General features: G+C 38.3%; 1 protein-coding gene across 2 annotated transcripts in view; it reads left to right on the top strand.

The window, feature by feature from the left end:
• Adam23 (ADAM metallopeptidase domain 23) overlaps window positions 1–6,000 on the top strand; it is a gene marked incomplete at its 5' end in the record, with an annotated part of 155,643 nt that overhangs the window by 48,535 nt on the left and 101,108 nt on the right.

Raw genomic sequence — 6,000 nt, 5'->3', positions numbered from 1 at the left:
TTTTTTGGTTTTTCTCCGGTACCGGGAACCGAACTCACGACCTTGCGCTTGCCAGGCAGGCGCTTTGCCGCTGAGCTAAATCCCCAGCCCCTAGAATATGTATCTTTTTAAAATTTAAAGTCAAAATGTAAATTTCCTTTTTAAAGCTCTTGTATACAAAGAGTCTGTTAGTTGAGCTACTTTCCCTTTTTTGACTTAAGTGTGTAGCTTTTGAATGTCCTCTTTCAAGCTGGTGGGGATTTATGAAGGCTGCTGTATTGATGAAAAGACCTTTAATTAGGACACCTTGGTGAAAATAATTACATATAATTATGTATTTGTTTTTTGTTTCCAAGAACAACCTGCAGTTGTTTCGGTAAACTTTCTTTTTATTGTGAAATTTTGGTGTTTTATAAATCCATGAGGGCCATGTGTGGACAGCTCCCCAGCTGGTTCCTTAATCCTTTCTTACCTCCACAGAGAAGTCTAGTGCTCTCCAAACTTCTCCTGCATCGCGCCACTGAGTTTTACACCATGACAAGTGCCAGCAAGTTCCTTTTCTCTGACTTCCTGTAATTTTTTCTCTTTGTTCCCAGCTTTTGCACTTCAAAGCTACTCACTTATGGATACTGAATATTGGCCTGCTTCAATCACTTAGCATCTTTTGGAAATTGGTCCCTGAGATTGCTATTGTCCCAAAGAAAATAGCCAAAATTCTGTTCACGTATGTTCACCTAGAATACAAAATAAGAATGCAGGCCATTTTCCAAAAAGAAAAGATTGGAACGTTATAAAAAGAATTTTTCTTATACATGAAAAATACTTATTTCAAACATGTAAAAAGCTATTTATAGTCTCTGCCTGCCAGCGCTCAGTACTACTGAACAGCAGGAGACTTCTGTAGTCTAAAAAAGGGTATTTTGAAATCCTTAAGAACTTTCTGTGAGGTAAAAGCCAACTCAAGTTGAATTTTGACAGATTTTTGCTGTCTCAATGTTTTACAGATGAGTTAAACTTACTGTATTTCATTAAGAGAGCAGTTAGCAGCCACCCATTAGGAGATTTAAGATGCAGCGTGTTAAATATAAGATAAATAAATTATATTGAAATGTGAGAAAGTATTTTAGCATTCTAGTTAGAACTGAGCCACTAACTTAAGTATGTTTTAAGCATCTTCTTTAGACGAAATGTCAGGCTATTGTAAAAATCAAATTTGATGCTAAAAATTTATCTGTACCTGATCTGATTTTATTGGGAAGAATAATATTGAAAATGCATAACTTCCCTTAGGAACTGATGGTGGTGCATAAAAAAGCCATACAGAAACAATCAGTATGAAATTTCACACTATTGTACTTATTATTTATCATATTTATTATTCTTAACACACCTGCCGTTCAAATCTGATTGGAAACTCCCCCCTTTCACGTATACACAGAGCAGGCACCCCTGTTTTAGCACCTGCTGCTTAAAGTGGTTATTTGGTCATTTTTGTTCAAAGCAGACCATTTTCTGATAACTTCCGTAAAAACATTTTTATAAGTGGCTGCATGTCTTTTCTCTGGTGTTACCTGTGAGGCAGCAGAAACTTTTCCTTTGTTTTTAGGAATTTAAAAGTTTGTTTTGTTGTTTTTTGTTTTTTTGTAATTGTAAGATGCTGTTTCTTGAATCCTTAATGTATAATACAAATATTCATGGTAAAAATCAGTATTTTTCCACTAACTTTGCAGAATGATACGAAAGAAGGCAGTCACTCGTAAGTAGCATGTTTTGGTGTTCAACATGTGTGCCTCAAGGTTTCAGATGAACTTTAGGTTCAGATGTTTGCCCTCAGCATTTTTTTTTTTTTTTTTTGGTTTTTTTTCTCTGGTACCGGGAACCGAACTCACGACCTTGCGCTTGCCAGGCAGGCGCTTTTGGCCGCTGAGCTAAATCCCCAGCCCCTCCCTCAGCATTTTCTCATTCATAGGGTTCTTATTCATCACTGACCGGGCAAGACCTCAGTTTGCTTTTGTAAGTGTTTTCTTTCTTGTCTCTTTCTTATTTTGTCCCTTTCTTATCTTCCCTTCCCACATCTTAATAAGGCAACCATCCTCAGGTATTTCACACAATTTTTTTTTTGTTCATGTATGATCTTATAGAGATACATGTTATAGTTTTCTGGGCATGAATTTTATTTCACAAACAGTGTTACACTGTAGATCTCTACACAACACAGTTTTTGAAGATCTATATTGGCAACTGTGTATATTTTTTCTGTTACATCTAACTGTGGCAGAGCATCTTATGGAGTGCATACCATCTTCTTTCATTGCCCCAGGGAGAGAAATCTAGATTCTTTCCGGCCGTCTACAACCACGAACCATATGATAATGTTATTCATGAGCCAGTGTACCCACAGCCCACACATCCGTGGAGCAGCATCTCCAGGGCATGCATTCGGGAGGAGGATCACTGCCTGTATGTAACTTGATGAAGTGCTGCGGGACTGTCTGCTCTTGAGCCAAGTGTCATGCTCAGTATGGTGTTCAAATTTCGTGTCTGTTTGTAGGATGAGCCGAGTGATTTTTTTCACCTCTAGACATGGTTAAATTCTCTGTATGTTGAGAAGTTAATTGCTCATTTTGTTAGTGAATGATTTCCAAAATATAAGATTAAACCATACGAGGTAAAGCAGCATCTTCTGTAGTATGAATTACTTCCCATGGTGTTGCCTTGATCTTGTCAGGCCATTGTGGTTCTTAGGGAACAGAAACCTACTTTCCCAGTGCACCCTGTGGTCCAGCACCATCATTGTGTCAATTTGAAGAGTTGGTATAATTAAAAGGAAAAAGCATATTCACTCTAAAGGATTAGATTCTTATTTATTTATTTTATTCATTTAAAGCCAAATGTGCCAAGAGAGCCCCTGGTACCTGCAGAATAAAATGTATGAATTGGAAAGGATGATTTCTTATAGTAGACAAATTAAGAAGGTGCCTGCCTGAAAGTTAGAGGAGAGGAGGTACGAGGTAAGAAATGAAAGCGGGAAGAAGCAGTATGTCACCCAGCAGTACCCAAAACTGTGTCCAGCACAAGAGCCAGGCTCCATCAGTATTTGGATAATGAGTGAACAGATAGTGTGGTGTGGTGGATAGGATACTTTAGATTTATATCAAAATATTTTGAATTATATTCTGATTCTGCTACTAGGGGAAATCATGGGCCACTTGCAGCCTTAGTTTACTGAAGTGCGAGCCAAGATTGATGAGAAGGCTCCCTGAGGAACCGTACATGGATGGGACCTGCATGTGTAGTTGGCACTGAACAGGCACGTGGTTCCTTTGGCAGAGTACACTTAACTCCCCAGTTTCTCTTGCAAATATTCTGTCATAAGTTGCTTCTGTTCTTGGCCTTACTGAGGACTGGGGTTAGGATATACAAGCAATCTCCTATTTCCTGTTTTGCTATTCAAGGGAGCACATAGTTGAAAATATCATAAGGTTCCATTTAAAATGCACTCAAATTACCACAGCTTCACTTACACAATCGTATATGCTGCAACTATGTAAATTTTGACCTATTTTTTTTTGTCACCTAAAACACATAAAGAACTATTTTTAAGGATACCGCATTGTGAAGCCTCACTTATACAGAGTTGCTGGGAATGAATTGTTCCATTTTAAGTAGGTTTTCCAGATATCTAAAGTTTAGGCTTTACTATGTTAAACTTAAAAAGGCATTTAAAAAAATCTTTTCACATCTGTCAAATACTTTCCTGTCTTTTTTTTTTTTTTTTCCCGGTGCTGGAAATCGAACTCACAACCTCACGCTTGCCAAGCAGGCACTGTGCAGCTGAGCTAAATCCCCAGCCCTTATTTTCCTGTTTTTTGCATAGAATATATCAGATGTCATTTTACCTTTTTTATATGCAAGATTATTGTTTTTCTGGTTGACTACTAAGACATTAGGTTTTGTGCGATTCTTATTAGAAGCAATTTGGGAATCTGTCATTTTAGCCTGGCTCTTGTCAGTTTGTTCCTTTTAGTTTGTTACAGCTAGAATAAGAAATAACAAACACTATTAAGATTTTGGGTAGCTTAAGATTTAGTAACTTTAAATAAAGACCTGAAGTCCCCTTTGTCAAAATGTAAGAGATACTCTGCCTTTAAAATAGTGATTTCGAAGGCTATGTAAGCTTTTTTGAATTGTGTCCTTGCTGTATTTCACGTGCATAACGTTATCAACAATCTAAAGTCTGGTAAACAAAGGGTTTTAAATAACTGCATTTTTTTTGTTAGCACATGTTTGCAGTACACAAAGGTCACACTTCTCGAAAGGAGTTGGTGTGTGCACGGGACCCGTCTTCATTCTTTCCCCATCCCCTTCCTCCCTCCTTCTTCCCCTTTTCTTGGTCCCCTTCCCTTTTGTAAAAGATCTTTCTCCCCATTTCCTATTATTTGTCTTTTCTCTTTATTTATAATATTGGTTTCCCATATAAGAGAAACCATGTGATATTTAAGCTTGTGTATCTGATTTATTTCACTTATTATGGTCTCAAGGTGCATCCATTTTCCTACAAGTGACTTAAATTTATTCTTCTGTATGGTGGAGTAGTACTCTGCTGTATATAGACACCACACTTTCATTATTCATTCATCTGTTGTTGGACATATAGGCTGCTTCCAAGATTTAGCTATTATAAATTGTGCTGCTGTAAACATGGGCATGCATGTATCGTTGTAATATGATGCTTTAACTCTTTGAGGAACATGCCTAGAAGGGGAATAGCTGGGCCAGATAGAATTTCTATACTTAGGCTTTTGAGGACTCTCCGTACTGATTTCCAGAGTGGTTGTACTAGTTTACATTCCCACCAACAATATAGAAGCGTTCCTTTTTTCCCCTCCATCCTTGCCAGCACTTTTTATTTTTTAAATTTTTTTTTGATTAACTGGTAAAGTTAAGCAAAATGAAGAATGAGTGTGTCAGAGCTTGGATGAGGATGCTGGGACCGAGAATGCTCATTTGGAGGTTAAATGCAAGACTTCATTCCCAGAAAGTTTCCCCTTATGACTATGGTAAAGCATGGTAGCTCGCAGGGCAAGAAGAGTCTATCAAACCTGCCATTGCTGAAATTTGCAAGCGGGATTATATTTCCACATGGCTGTATGCAAACTAAAGCTTCTAACAATAAAACCCTAAATCTTATTTTACCTCCAGCATTATCAGTAAAAGGATAAAGCTTTTAGCTTAAACAGACTGAGTTAGCAGGATTTGAAATTCAGGCAAAAATAACAGTATTAATAGAGTTATTGAGCATTTTCAGTGCATACTGAAGTGTTCAAAGTGGCTTAACTCTTCAGTCATCACGACCCAGGAGCTAGTTACTGTTACCATCTATTTACAAATGATGGCTCCAAGCAAGGAGGGATTAGTCCCCCATGTTAAGTTTACACATTTTGTAGTCCTGGAATTTAGTGGTATCTGGCTGCAGAGGTCCCTTGGATCTCCATAGGGGCAGGCCCATCCAGCTGTAAGTGTGCAGGTAACCTGGATCTTCACTCAGGAAGAGGGATGGAGAGAGAAGAGGAGAGGAGAGGAGAAGAGAGGAGAACAGAGAAGAGGAAGAGGAAAAGGAACAAGGAAAGGGAAAAGGGAAGAGGAAAGAGAGGAGAGGAGAGGAAAGAAGAGAAAGGGGAAGGTAAGGAGAGGGAAGAGAGATTAGTTTCTGTGAGCAATGTGGCTTCACATTGATTTCTAGAATCTTTCTTTCTTTCTTTCTTTCTTTCTTTCTTTCTTTCTTTCTTTCTTTCTTTCTTTTTTTCCTTCTTTCCTTCTTTCCTTCTTTTTTTCTTTTCATGTTTTGGAGACAGGGTCTCACTATGTAGTTTAGGCTGGTCTTGAACTCACTATGTAACCCAAACTGGCCTCGAACTCACAGGGCTCCCCTAGCCTCAGCTTCCCAAGTGCTGGGAACACAGTTGTGTGCCACCACACCTGGCTGGAACTTCCATTCTTTCTTTGCTTGTGCATTGACAC

This window comes from Chinchilla lanigera, unplaced genomic scaffold (assembly GCF_000276665.1).
Source record: "Chinchilla lanigera isolate Chin_1 unplaced genomic scaffold, ChiLan1.0 scaffold00056, whole genome shotgun sequence".
NCBI classification, from domain to species: domain Eukaryota; kingdom Metazoa; phylum Chordata; class Mammalia; order Rodentia; family Chinchillidae; genus Chinchilla; species Chinchilla lanigera.
This window is presented reverse-complemented; position numbering and strand designations above follow the sequence as displayed.